This window comes from Dermochelys coriacea, chromosome 8 (assembly GCF_009764565.3).
Source record: "Dermochelys coriacea isolate rDerCor1 chromosome 8, rDerCor1.pri.v4, whole genome shotgun sequence".
NCBI classification, from domain to species: domain Eukaryota; kingdom Metazoa; phylum Chordata; order Testudines; family Dermochelyidae; genus Dermochelys; species Dermochelys coriacea.
Window position 1 is genome coordinate 17,391,742 of NC_050075.1, and position 13,852 is coordinate 17,405,593.

At 40.0% G+C, this 13,852-nt stretch overlaps 1 protein-coding gene across 1 annotated transcript in view; it reads left to right on the forward strand.

The window, feature by feature from the left end:
- Window positions 1-13,852, forward strand: part of KCTD16 (potassium channel tetramerization domain containing 16) — a 162,180-nt gene that overhangs the window by 17,784 nt on the left and 130,544 nt on the right. The gene's annotated exons all lie outside the window — the stretch shown is intronic.

Genomic DNA, 13,852 nt, shown 5'->3' on the forward strand with positions numbered 1-13,852 from the left:
TACTGAGCCCATCAGGAAGAATTTGACAGGTTTGTACTAATTCATAAGTACTTTGGCTTTATTTAGTTTACTTTCTAGTTTTTGAGGCAATCTTCAGTTCAAGTTGGGGAGCAACTGTCCAAATGGATCAGACAAACTTTAAAAAACAAGTACTTTTGAAAACATGCGTGGCTAGTGCTGAATTGTATCTCCTTCATTTTCATATATTGCACCATAGCACTAGGGCATATTGTGCCACTGATTTTTCAGCAGAACTCCCTTTCAAATTTGTAATTTTCCAGGAAGTCAAAGGGGAATTCTGTTTCAGAATCAATGGCAAAATAATAATAATACTTTGCATTTATATAGCATTGTTCATCAAATGATGTCATATGTATGTTTTCTGGGCTTCACAGGTATCATTCATATTTTATGTAAAAATCCTTGGTACTCAATAAATCAAATTATTACAGTAAGACAGAAATAAATTATATTTATAGCAACAATAAAAATATTTCCCCCCAATACAATATACTTGCCCAAACCTCACTGTAATAGATACCATACATGCAGTATTTTTATTTAACATCTCTTCTTGCCCTTTCCCATCCAATAGTTCACTCACTCTGTTCTTCAGCTTTCCACCAAATGGCTTACTGTCCCAGTAGTACAGCTCTAGTGGTAAAGAGGTAAATCTCCAACTAGTGTTAGTTGGCATTGCTCCATTGACTTCAGTGGAGCGGCACCAATATAAAGCAGCTGAGGATCTGGCCAAGAGAATTTCTAAAGTATTTTATTACTGTACTTATTTATTGCTCTTATTGTCCTGTGGCAACAGCAGCTGGCTTCTCAGCACGCTCCTGGAACACTTGGCCTTTAGGTTTGTCAGAGAGTTATTGAACCCATTGCTTGACTAGACTCTTTCACTCTCTTGGACATTATTTGTCTTTAACCCTTTGTATATTCCATATATTTTTCAAGACTGTCCTATACTTCCTCTGGAGCAGCAATGGTGCATCAAGACCTTGTCTTCTAACCATAGAGCTATGCAGTATCTCTTAGTAAATTACTTTATGTTCATTCTACAGCAGCCGTTAGACTAGATCTTCATTTATGTATTGAATTGGTACATTTCTATGACTTGGGGAATAATAGCTTGTCCCGCTCATAACACCCACTGTAATGGTAGATAGGATTTATTGTTATCATTAATGTTAATTTTATAATACTCATAGGATGCTAGACACTTTATAGACAGATGTGAAGACAAGGTCCTTGCTCCAAAGATCCTATGATCTAAACAATGTTTGCTTATGTCCAGTACATTGATAATTTTCTAACTAGATCTGAACCCTAGTCCAGGAATGTGAAGAACATATTTTGGACCTATGCTTAAGTATGTGTGGCTGTTTACATGCCTGTCTGTGAGTTAGATGTGAAAAACCCTTGATGCATGCATATAGACCGGTTTGCATGCAATCTGAATATGTATAACCCAATGTGTGTGCATGCCCATAGTTGTTTAAAAATGTGCGTTATAGGCATGTAACTCTTTGAAAATATCAACTTAAGTTTCCTCCGTGTATTAGGAATGAATAAGCAGGTTATCTGCTCTGTATCGACAATATGCACATTCTGCTCAGTAACCTGCATCTGAGCCATTTCTTTGTGAACTCATGCCTTAGTATTGCTTGATGAAATGCAGATCAGTCAAAACAACAGAAAAGGCCCAGTAGATGCTGAAGTATCTTGAAGTAGGCCAGGCTCATCCATCTTTTCCTTGTCACACACACATCATGTTCTGATCATTCAGCATAGTTTTGTAAAACTAATGGGCAGTGGAGTTACAACAGTGATAAACTTTACCTGTTTGAAAAAAGTTAATTAGCTTGATGTTTCATAAAAATGATAATTTATAGAATAACCCTGAATTCTCACATAAGGAGCCATTCATGATCTGATTTACCACTGCAATTAAACATCCAAAGTACAGGTGGAGGATGAAGTCCTCCAACACTTCTAGCAACACTGACTGAAACTCAAGCAGAGAAATTTCCATGTTTGTCCACTCAGGGGGTTGCTTAAACATGCAGATGTAGTAAGGCACATCTGAATCTAAACAAATTTATCCACAAAGTAACCAGAATATTCTTCAGAGCAAGAAAAACCAAGCTACCAAATAGATGGAACCCTACTGTTATGTATGATTTTGCAGACACTATGCAGATGCAAAGAAACCTTTCTTTGTCTCTTTCGCATCCATGGCATAAATCTTTAAAAATTCTTTGTGTTGCAATCAGCAGGACCCTGGACTGGGACTTTCATTACCAGCTGTCTAACTGTGTTCCCTTTCAAGTAAACTGTCATGTATCCTCTATAAACCGTGGTGATGTGGGAAAGTAAATCCAAGGAAAAGGGCGTTTAGGAAGCACTGTATCAATAGTCATATAAAAAAGTTCTAATATTTGAATGGTCATTTGATCACTTCCAGCCCTCTTTTGAACACTGGATCCAGAGTGTGACCAGCTATGTATGAGGAGCAAGAAGTCATCTGGAGCAGCCTCCTGGGTGCTACGAAAGCCTTGAACTTTTGAGTCAAATCAAAAAAATCATTATCTCCATAAACAGACAGTGAAGTCTCTAGAATCCCCAGTGCCACAAGTAGGGTTTTCAACTTCCCAATTGCTGAAAACTGGAGCCCCCTAGCCCTGCCTCTTCTTCTCTTGCTCCGCCACCTGCCATGCCCCTTTCCCCCCCAAAGCCCTTTTCTGCCTCTTCCCTCCCTCTGTCATTCACTGATGTCCCCCTTCTTCCTCCTTGCTGAATCCTTTCTACCTCCCTCCCTTTCCCCAGCTGGGCTCCCTCTGCTCTGGGGCTAGGATGGGAGCTGCAGCCTGACAAGGAGCCTACTACCTGCCCACTTACTTCTGTGCTGCTGCTGGCAGGGTGCTGACTTCAGATCTGGGCGCCTGGCCAACAGCCGCCACTCTCCACCTGCCCAGTTCTGAAGGCAGCACAGAAGTAAGAATGGCAATATAATGACCACCCCTCAAAATAACCTTGTGACCACCCCCCATGATCCCCTTTTGGGTCAGGACCCCCAATTTGAGAAACACTGGTCTCCCCCATGAAATCTGTGTAATATAGGGTAAAAGCACACAAAAGACCAGTTTTCACAGTCTGTGACGTGTTTTTCATGGTCGTGAATTTGGTAGGTACCTAACAATATCACTTGACTCTTAATCGTATATTTAGCCACAATATCATTCTTCCCTCAAACTCAGGTCTTGGCCATTCTGCTTACCTTTTAAATAGTCAGAGAATGTTTAAATACGAGTTCTGATAAAAGATTTATTTCAGTAATGATTTTATGAGAGAAAATCATTTGCCAGGAAGGATCCTGTAGGTCAAGGCAAAAATCTAGGGATATTATTTACTGCAAAAAGGACTGAGAAGCTAACTTTTGGTCTATCTGTGGGAAAATATATTGTAGGTCAATGGCTATCATCGTTTCAATGGACTCTTGTGAGGGGAACCAGACGCATCATCAATACTTCATTAGGTTCCTCCAGTGAAATTTGCAATGTTTGGGTTTTTGCTAAGATCAATGCATCTGCTTCTCTGTTTGAGTGATCTTAACAATCAGGGCGCCTTACTCTGCTCACCGCAAAGGTACTTCTGATTTTAGAAATCAAACCTCCAAACATGCTTACATTTTCTCATGTTATCATAAAGAGGGAGAGTTTCGTGGCAAGGGTATTGTTCTCTATGTTAGGCACCAGGAATGCCCTGTATGATAAAAAGAAATACAATAAATAAACTCCATCCCAGAAAGTCTGAATTTGAATAATTTGAATATAAAATGGAAATGGGTATTACAGTCTTTTTCTCTTGTTTTACATTTGTTTAGATCTTTTGTTTGTGGGACGGATAATTAGTATAAGAACCCATTTTACTGTTCTAAGATAAAGCAGAATTGCCCAGGTAAGGAATTTTGCAGACCACTTTTATCAACTCATGATAAATCTGTGTGCACGTTTACTGGCAGATCCAGTAGATCATGAAGGAATCAAAATCAATCTCTAATTTTCATTCTCTTTTAATTTTGGTAGTTCTTGATTTTAGGAAATGGCAGTATTTAGGAAATGGCAGTATTTACTTAATAAAAGTCTGAGATTAAAAAAAACAGACTAACCTTATACAGACTAACCCAGTGTAGAAAATAAACTTAAAAGTCTGTAGAAGATGATCCATTTTAAGCTCCAATAATTGTATTTTTTCCTCAACTGCAGCTCTCAGATTCCCAGTTATACTAATACTTAACAGGTGGTGCATTAGCAGCCAAGTCATGTTAATGCTTGGAAAATGATGGATTCTTTCCCCCCCCCCCCCCAGCATGTCTTTAATCTCTCATCTCTAAAGACAAGATAAACAGTTCAGACCTCCCATTTGGAAGAGCACCAATCCATACATCTGAGAAGGGTTTCTTCTCTTTTGCCCAGGTGTTGCAACAATTGCACAGCTTGCCATTCTAAAATTAACTCCACTGCAGCAGCAGAGAGCTTTGAGACTGTTTATTTGTATAAAAGATTTTAGTGTGCAACAATAACAAAGTTAGGGCCAAATTCAGGCTCGATGTAAGCAGTCAAATCTCTGTTTGACTCCAGTAGGAGTTGCATCTGCTTATAATTAGGTTAAAATTCTCCATAAATTTTGTTTGTTTAAACATCTTTTAAAAATAAAGTTCATTCTTTTGTTGGGGTATCAACAATAACTAACATAGCTGAGAAGGGAAGGGAAGCCCAGATTTTAGGTGTGAAGGAACTTGTTCTCTCACAGGTACGTAGGGAGAATTTTCAAAAGAGCCTAAGTGATTTAGGATCACAAGCCGATGGGAATTGTGTTCCTAAACTACCTAGGCACTTTTGAAAATTGCATCTGTAGAGTACAAACTGGTGAGAAAAATTCTCAGAGAAATACTTTGGTATTGAGCAGAACAAAGGGGCTGAAAAACAGCCTAGTTCTCAGTTTAGTTGGTTGCACAGAACTTCAAACAAACTAGTATCAAGTGCAGCAGTAGCCGAATGGGGCTTTGACTTTAAAATGAGGTGCAAATATTCCACAGCTGAATACACCAGTCCTCATGGGGAAGCTCTTAAATGCTAGTGTTCATTCCCTTGAGTGTCTCAGAGAATCTTAGCAGTAGCCTAACATGTTTGCACTGATGATGAAGATACAATAGAATCTCAGGGTTCCGAACACCAGAGTTACAAACTGACCGGCCAACCGCACACCTCATTTGGAACCGGAAGTACTCAGTCAGGCAGCCGCAGAGACCGAAAAAAGAGCTAATTCAGTACAGTACTGTGTTAAACGTAAACTACTAAAACAATAAAGGGAAAGCAGCATTTTTCTTCACCATCATATAGTTTCAAAGCTGTATTAAGTCAATGTTCAGTTGTAAACTTTTGAAAGAGCACCATAATGTTTTCTTCAGAGTTATGGTCATTTCAGAGTTACGGACAACCTCTGTTCCTAAGGTGTTCATAACTCTGAGATTCTACTGTATGACCCAGAGCTATGCCAAGTTACATTATGTAGATATTAACATGTTGGGTCTAACTTTTTAGATTAAAGGTTTTTACTTTTTACTCCAGCTGCAGCCAAATTCTGCCCATCTCATAGGACAGAATCTGGCTAAAGGATAACTACTTTCTTATGAAGAAAAGGAGTACTTGTGGCACCTTAGAGACTAACAAATTTATTAGAGCATAAGCTTTCGTGAGCTACTGCTCACTTCATCGGATGCATTTGATGCATCCGATGAAGTGAGCAGTAGCTCACGAAAGCTTATGCTCTAATAAATTTGTTAGTCTCTAAGGTGCCACAAGTACTCCTTTTCTTTTTGCGAATACAGACTAACACGGCTGCTACTCTGAATACTTTCTTATGCAGTCTCAGCTCCTATTGAAGGCAATGGGAGCCATGAGTGTTCATCTGAAGTTAAAAAATACTGAAGCAGTGTAAAAGAAAGATTTTGAAGGCTTTCAGATGGATTGAGCACTTGTATAAATACAGTCCAAGGGTCATGAACCTGCAGGAATCCAGAACTTAGGAGAGTTTTGCTAATGGCATCAGTGCAATTGGGGTTAGACCTGAAATCTGTATAAATAAATCTATGGATTTTCTTTTATTAAGGCTATCGGTATATAGGTTGAAAAACAAGACATGGCATCAAGCCTTGAGGCAAACCACTTCTGAAAGGTCTTTCTTACCTTGTCTCTGCTAATGAACATTGAAATGCAGCAATTACTCATCTTTCTTTGGACGAAAGCTAAAAGCTACATGACAGGCAGCAAATAAATAATTGCAGGGAAATATATCCATCAGTTTCTTTGAGGGAGAGAATCTAAATTATATTTCATGAACATGCCTATCCACTCCCATTGTTCTGAAAAAATATACTTGTGTTACGTGCTTAAGGATGTACTTGTCTAACTCTCTCTCTCTCATTCCCTTATATGATCCCCATCACTGTAGTATCCTTGGGAAGAGAACAAAGTCCTATGAATTTTTTTTTTAGTAACTGATTATGTTTTAAAATATGTATATGATTTTACATACACAATAAAGACAGCCCAAAAGTTATTCTGCAGGGATGGTTAGCAGATCCTGCAGAATTTTATATTAATCTCCGTTTTCCAGTGAACTTCTCCCACTAAGACCAGTTGAAATTGTTTGCAGGCTTTCAGCTGTCTGCTAGCATTATGTAATTATAAATATAACATAGTCATCTGTTTCATGCTACCCTCTATATTTTTTTAAACATGAAAAACTGCCATATTTGATTATATTAATGATGATGGTTTGTACTGGGGCCCATGGTGATAGGTGCCATAAAATTCCTGTTCACCAGAATTTACAATTTATTTTAATATGTAAATTAAAATTACTGACACATATCCTCTAGTTGTATATATTAGAGCCCAGCAACATGTTTGACTCAAACCTTATGAGCACTTAAATCTGCTTTGCTTTGAGTTTGATCTTCATTATATATTATAATTTTTTATGCCCATTGAGACATTTTGCAATTTTTTTTCTGGATTTTTAGCAGCATAGCAATAAACTTTTGAAATCTGTTATTTGCTGGTGAATTTTGTATTCAAATTTGAGGACCCGTCTTCAGCTGAGAGTCAGGAATGAGTTCAGAGGGAACAAGTCGCCTGATGCAGGTCCCATGGTTTATCACTCTCTTCTTGCTTCAGAGGACAACAAACCCTGAGTGAATTCATGCAGATTTATGTGAATGTGCATGACCCTACTGGCCCTGAACTTTGCCTGTGGGTTTTGCAGAGCCATATGCAGAGGTGTTCACAAAACACTAAATTAAACAGACAGATTAATGATGGGCCTAAATCAGAAATTCAAACACAGTTCCCCTTGAACTTCAGGGGGTTTAGTTTGGAATCACCAAGCCCAATTGGCACTGTAGTTTTGGTTCTGGGTCAGATCCAAAACCAGTTAGAACCAATTTTTCAGATCTGGTTTGGATGTAGCCCAAGATGATAGAAATCTTATGAGACCATTATCTTATAAGATTCTGACCATATCTCCCTGCAGCAGCTTGCAAGATTTTGGTGACATCTCAAGTTTTGGGTCACCAATGAAATTGTACTCCAAATCCTAATCTAAATCGAACTGGGATCTGGATGCAGATACAGATTGAACACCAGCTCCCTTTGGACCATCTCTGAAAGAGATGTAGAAGATGGAGCTGTAGTTGATACTAAATTGACTTCATTTAGAAGTGGACAGGAGCAATTGGACTATGCTATCTGTCCCCTTGATAATGCAATAAGTAGGTGATTTTAGTCATTGCATAAAGTGACTTCACATGCTATCTCAACAGTGAAGGAAAGATTCTTTGGGCAGCCAAAGAATGACAAAGAGGCTGTTGGTGCTGGGAATAAATGTACTGCGCCACAATCTGCAGAATTATTTGTTTTCTCACTGGTCATCTTGTATATTGTACAAATTGACTTTTTCATATCTTACTGTGAGAGGATGGTTACCTGAGTTCCACTGACAGCATGTGTCTGTTTATTCCACATCAGGGCTAACAGCAAGCAACCCAATTCATTTTGCTCCAAGCTGGCTGCCTCTAGTTCCCCATCTCATTAAAGTACGATAGCGAGTTATTTTGTAAATGAGGAGACTGCTGTCCTTGCTAACATAATTGTGATTTGGCATATTGGTACAGTATTAAAATTCCAATTGAACAGATGGTGTCAGGATTTAAACTTATGCTTATGAGATGCAGATGGCCCAAGTAGTGAACTTGTGTGCTAGTTATTTTTATATTGAGCAGGTTAAGCACAAATTACTTTATGATTATTATTATCACCGTACTTGTCATTTTAGGTTGGGTTTTTTTTTGCAAATGCTCTAATAACTTGTCTCTTCCTTATAACTCTGTGATTAAAACAAACCCCTCCTATGCCTAAATTTCATTTCCCCCCCATCTCTTTATTCCCTCTCTCCTTCCCCAAGGTCCTTTTGATTTCACCTCAATCCTGTTGCTGGTGTCCTTGAAACCCTTGCAGGGAGAACTGCAAGAGAAGACCTGACTGGAACAATTACAGTTGTGTAGCTCTCAGGAGGTGTCAGTGCTGCGTGTTCAGTTTATTCCCCTCCTGGGGAAAATTGCCCTCTTTATCACCAAGGAGAATAAATCCCATGCCAGGCTCACTGAAAACCAGACACGCTGAAATATCTCCATGGGGCTGATTCCCAGGAGAGGGCTTGGGCAACCAGATTTTGGTAAATGGAAAAATGAAAGACTGTTGTAACAAGGGCAAGATTCTGAGTCCAATTACATTGTGATAAATCCAAAGTTACCGCAGATTTACATTGGAGCAGAATCTGGGCCCTGATGTCTAATATTGTTTTGAAACAACCTATTTCTCTTGTAACCCTAAGAGAAGACCTTTAAAAAGAACTGTCCTTCATTCTCTTTATTTTGTGTCATAATTTGTAAGACTATGCATTCATTTACAGAGAAGAATAAAATAATGGGCCAAGTTCTCTGCTGGTTTACATTGATCCAGCCAAATTGGAGCCAATTTCTGAATGTACTGTGTATTACAACCTTTTATGTAGAGATATCCAGGTGCTTTAAAAACCTTAATTATTTCTCTGAACATCCTGTGAAGTAGGTAGACAAGTGGAATACATAGCTTTGTAAAGTGAAGCACAGATTGCTCACATGGTATGGCCAAGCTCATTCAGTAACTGTTGAGTAGAACCCAGAACACTTGATTTTCAGTCCCCTGGCAGATCACCAAACAGCATTTAGCCATCGCTTCTGATTCACACAAGGAACATTTTTATATAAGAAAAAATACGGTATCTGCATCTTCAGGGTTTATAATAGTGATTGGTTGTGTCCATAATTCTACTGCAAAAGCATAGGCCACTTTTTCTTTAAGGGTCCAGTCCTGCAAGATACTGAGCACCTGCTGCTTCTACTGATTTTAAAGTGATCTGAGGGTGCTCGGCACTGTTCAGGATTGAGCCTTTAGAAGAACCCATAATTTCCAGCAGTTAATTAATTTTGGAAAATTTTGGTGCCCTGAGATGAGGCATAAAAAGTCATATTCCAGGGGAAAAAAATTAAATCCAGTTTGAAGGAAATATATTTTTAATATCCCCATCTGTTTTTAAGATCAAAGAAGCACCAGGAGGAAAAGTTACCATTTGCAGGCACTTTATATCACTCCTATAATTAGAAAAAAAATCCATACATTTTCTTACATTAAAAATGATGCATTTTGACCCCGTGTAACAATAACCTTTGGAGCCAGGGGATATTGACCCTTGTCATTTGACAAGGGAATTAACCTCTGAAACTCTGACTTAGGACAGATGACTGGCGCCAGGAAAAAATAAAGTTAAGTCTCTTACCAGCCTTCCTGTGTGTCACACATTTATTACATCCTGGCATTAAAGGCCATGAAAACATTTCCTTGAAAGAAAATGCAAACATAAGGCACAAGGACAGATGATACAGTTGCAGGTACATGGGTAATATGGGCTCATTTATACTTTCCTTATGCTTGTTGCCATTACCCATGTCTCTCACTTTAAATGTAAAAGTCTCCCTACTCAATAACACTGTCTACAATGTTTTAAAACAGAGAAGCTGTGGTAGCCCTCATGATTCTTATGCATATTAGGAAGGGCTCTGTTGACCAGTTCAGAAAAGGGGCTATGTCTTGTTCTCCCTATTTTCTATTGAGGGGGGATAGAGAGGATAAAGGAGAGGATAAAGGAGTCTTGACAACATCCTATATCCTGCAGTCCGAATTCAGAATCCCATTCCGTCCGAGAGTTGCACTGGGACCTTATTTTCCTTTTCTTTAAGTTGGATCAGAGAATCCAAAGGAATTTGGCTTCCCCTTCCCCCATGCTTCTCCTGTTGTCAGCTCACCAGCTCTCCACTCCTAATAAATCTGCAGCACTAGAGCCACCACAGCTAGCTTACCAAAGGTTGGGTAATGGGGCAGCAGACTTTGAGAATGGATGACACTTATCCCCTGCCATGTTCTCCCAGCTGGCATTATCCATGGGTGCAGGCTCCCCTCCTCCAGAGGAAACAGATGGAATTATAGGATCTTAGGTTTTTCTCAGGAAAACCAAATTTTCCAGGAGCATATTATGTTGGATTTTCAGCCAATCCCATGTGATCTTCCAGATGCCTAATTTACAAGTTCCTAAATTCTGAATGATGGAATAGGACCACACGAGCTTGTCTGGTGTTATTAATGGTCTGTCAGGTTAAAGATCAGCCTTTTTACAGAGTCCCAAGATAGGAATTTATACTCCTAATGAGCCATTAAGATTTATTGAGTAAATAAGCAGCATTTTTACAAAGTCCTTAAGTATCTATTTAAATGCTAATCTTATCATTATATTTTAATTATCTTTTTTATAAAAAGACCCCAAGTTTATATCCATATGATAGTCAATTAGGCAAATAATGCATATTTTAAATGCTCCAGGGCAGCTCCTGAGTTCACTTAAACCACAGGAGCAGTTATGCGGAGTGTGGAATTGAGTTCAGAGTCAGGCCAGTACAAGAACATCCCTGCTTTTTTTTTTTTTTTTAAAAAGACCTATTTGTTTGGCCCAGATTTTAATTGATTCAGTAATAAATTAGGGTTATTATTAGGGCAGGATTGGGGGTTGCTTGTATTTTGAAGGGGCCACTCTTAGAAATCAATGACAAAACTCTCAATGACTTAATTGTTATGATTATGATTTGTTTCTAAAAAAGCCCATGATGTGTTAAATGCTTTCCTGAAATGATGGCAGGCACAGTCTCTACCACAAAAATAAAAGAGAGACCAGAAAAACAGACACAGCGTGGGACCAGGATGAGGCAGACTGTTTTGACTGATGTGTTTGTTGAGGGTAGGTCTGAATACACATTTCTAAAAAAATTAGGGCCTTGCTGCATCTTCTTCTCACTCAAGTCTGTGGTTGGATGTTCTCCTCCCTTGGGCTTCCAGGAGAGAGATCATCTGTGCTGAAAGGATCACTACCTAAGCTGATTCCTTGGAAGAAAACATGCTACTCCTATATTTGCTGCAGAGAGAGATTCAGGACTAGCTGCGGATAAAGAGGTGTTCTTGGCCAGTAGCCCTTGTTACCATGACAGTTAACTGAGCAGGAGGTCACAACCTGGTGACCAGTGAGAAGTCAAAAAGCCTAAAGGAAAAAGCCATTCCAAATAACAGTAGAGGGGAGTTCTCTGTATTTTGGACAGTTTATTTCTTGCTGTAGCCAATGACTATGAATGATGCACCCTGGGAACCTAAGAAGAGATGTCCTTGGTGTGTCTTATGCTGTTTCCCCTCCCTCTCCTGACCACCTAAATAAAGACAACATCTTGGGCTATGTCTTCACTCAAAATGCTGCAGCAGCACAACTGCAGCTGCGCTGCTGTAGGGCTTCAGTGTAGCTACTCATCACAGCGATGAGAGGAGTTCTTCTGTTGCTGTCATTAATCTACCTCCCCAAGAGACGGTAGTTAGGTTGATGGAAGAATTTTTCCATTGACCTGACACTGTCTACCCTGCGGTTTAGGTTGGTTTAACCATGTTGTTCAGGAGCAAGGATTTTTTCACACCCCTGCGTGACATAGCTGGGTCAACCTAACTTTTTTAGTATAGACCTGGCCTTAGGAAGGGGAAAGACTCTGGCCCCAGTTCTCTGCTTCGAAAGAGGCATAGCCCAAGAAGCAACGGGAGCTTTTGTGCCTCCAGTTTATCAGTTTGTCCCCCCAGTGCAATGGGTCTCTTTTATGTGCTACAGAGGAGGCAGTGTTGCCCAGTGGATAACGCACATACTGGGTATAGGAGACCTGGGATCTACAACAAGCTGTGCCACTGGTCAGATGCATGATCTTATGCAAGTGAATTCACCTCTTTATGGCTGAGTTTCCTGGTTGGTGTAAGTGCTTAGAGCTAGGGATAAGAGCTGGATATTATTATTAGTAGTGGAGCAGTTTCCCACAGCCAACTTTGGACACTGCCGAGCCAGAAGAGTCAGAGTGATATGCGCTGGCCATACCTGTTCCTACCCCAAACATGCTTCTTCTTGCCACAGGACCACATCCTGTGCAAAGTGTGTAAGCGGGTGGCCTAGGGCTGCTCTGCCAGCCCTTCATCATAAGGGAAGCTCCTTTATGCAGGGGCTATTATGTCACCAGAGCAGCGAACAGCAGCCACACCAGGAAAAAAAAAGAGAATTGACACCTTTGCCATTATAGACTCATAGATATTAAGGTCAGAAGGGACCATTATGATCATCTAGTCTGACCTCCTGCACAAGGCAGGCCACAGAATCTCACCCACTCACTCCTTCAATAAACCTCACACCTACGTCTGAGCTATTGAAGTCCTCAAATCATGGTTTAAAGACTTCAGGGTGCAGAGAATCCTCCAGCAAGTGACCCGTGCCCCATGCTACAGAGGAAGGTGAAAAATCCCCAGGGCCTCTTCCAATCTGCCCTGGAGGAAAATTCCTTCCCGACCCCAAATATGGCAATCAGCTGAACCCTGAGCATGTGGGCAAGATTCACCAGCCAGATACCCAGGAAAGAATTCTCTGTAGTAACTCAGATCCCACCCCATCTAACATCCCATCACAGGCCATTGGGCCTATTTACCATGAATAATTAAAGATCAGTTAATTGCCAAAATCATGTTACCCCATCATACCATCTCCTCCATAAACTTATCGAGTTTAATCTTGAAGCCAGATAGGTCTTTTGCCCCCACTGCTTCCCTTAGAAGGCTATTCCATAACTTTCATTCCTCTGATGGTTAGAAACCTTTGTCTAATTTCAAGTCGAAACTTCCCGATGGCCAGTTTATATCCATTTGTTCTTGTATCCACATTGGTACTGAGCTTAAATAATTCCTCTCCCTCTCTGGTATTTATCCCTCTGATATATTTATAGAGAGCAATCATATCTCCCCTCAACCTTCTTTTGGTTAAGCTAAACAAGCCAAGCTCCTTGAGTATCCTTTCATAAGACAGGTTTTCCATTCCTCGGATCATCCTAGTAGCCCTTCTCTGTACCAGTTCAAGTCTGAATTCATTCTTCTTAAACATGGGAGACCAGAACTGCACACAGTATTCCAGGTGAGGTCTCACCAGTGCCTTGTATAACAGTACTAACTCCTCCTTATCTCTACTGGAAATACCTCGCCTGATGCATCCCAAGACATTAACCAGATTGTCTGATATCCCTTCTCGGGGAGAAGGCTGGGAGTCTTACAAAGTCACTGGATGTTTTGCCATC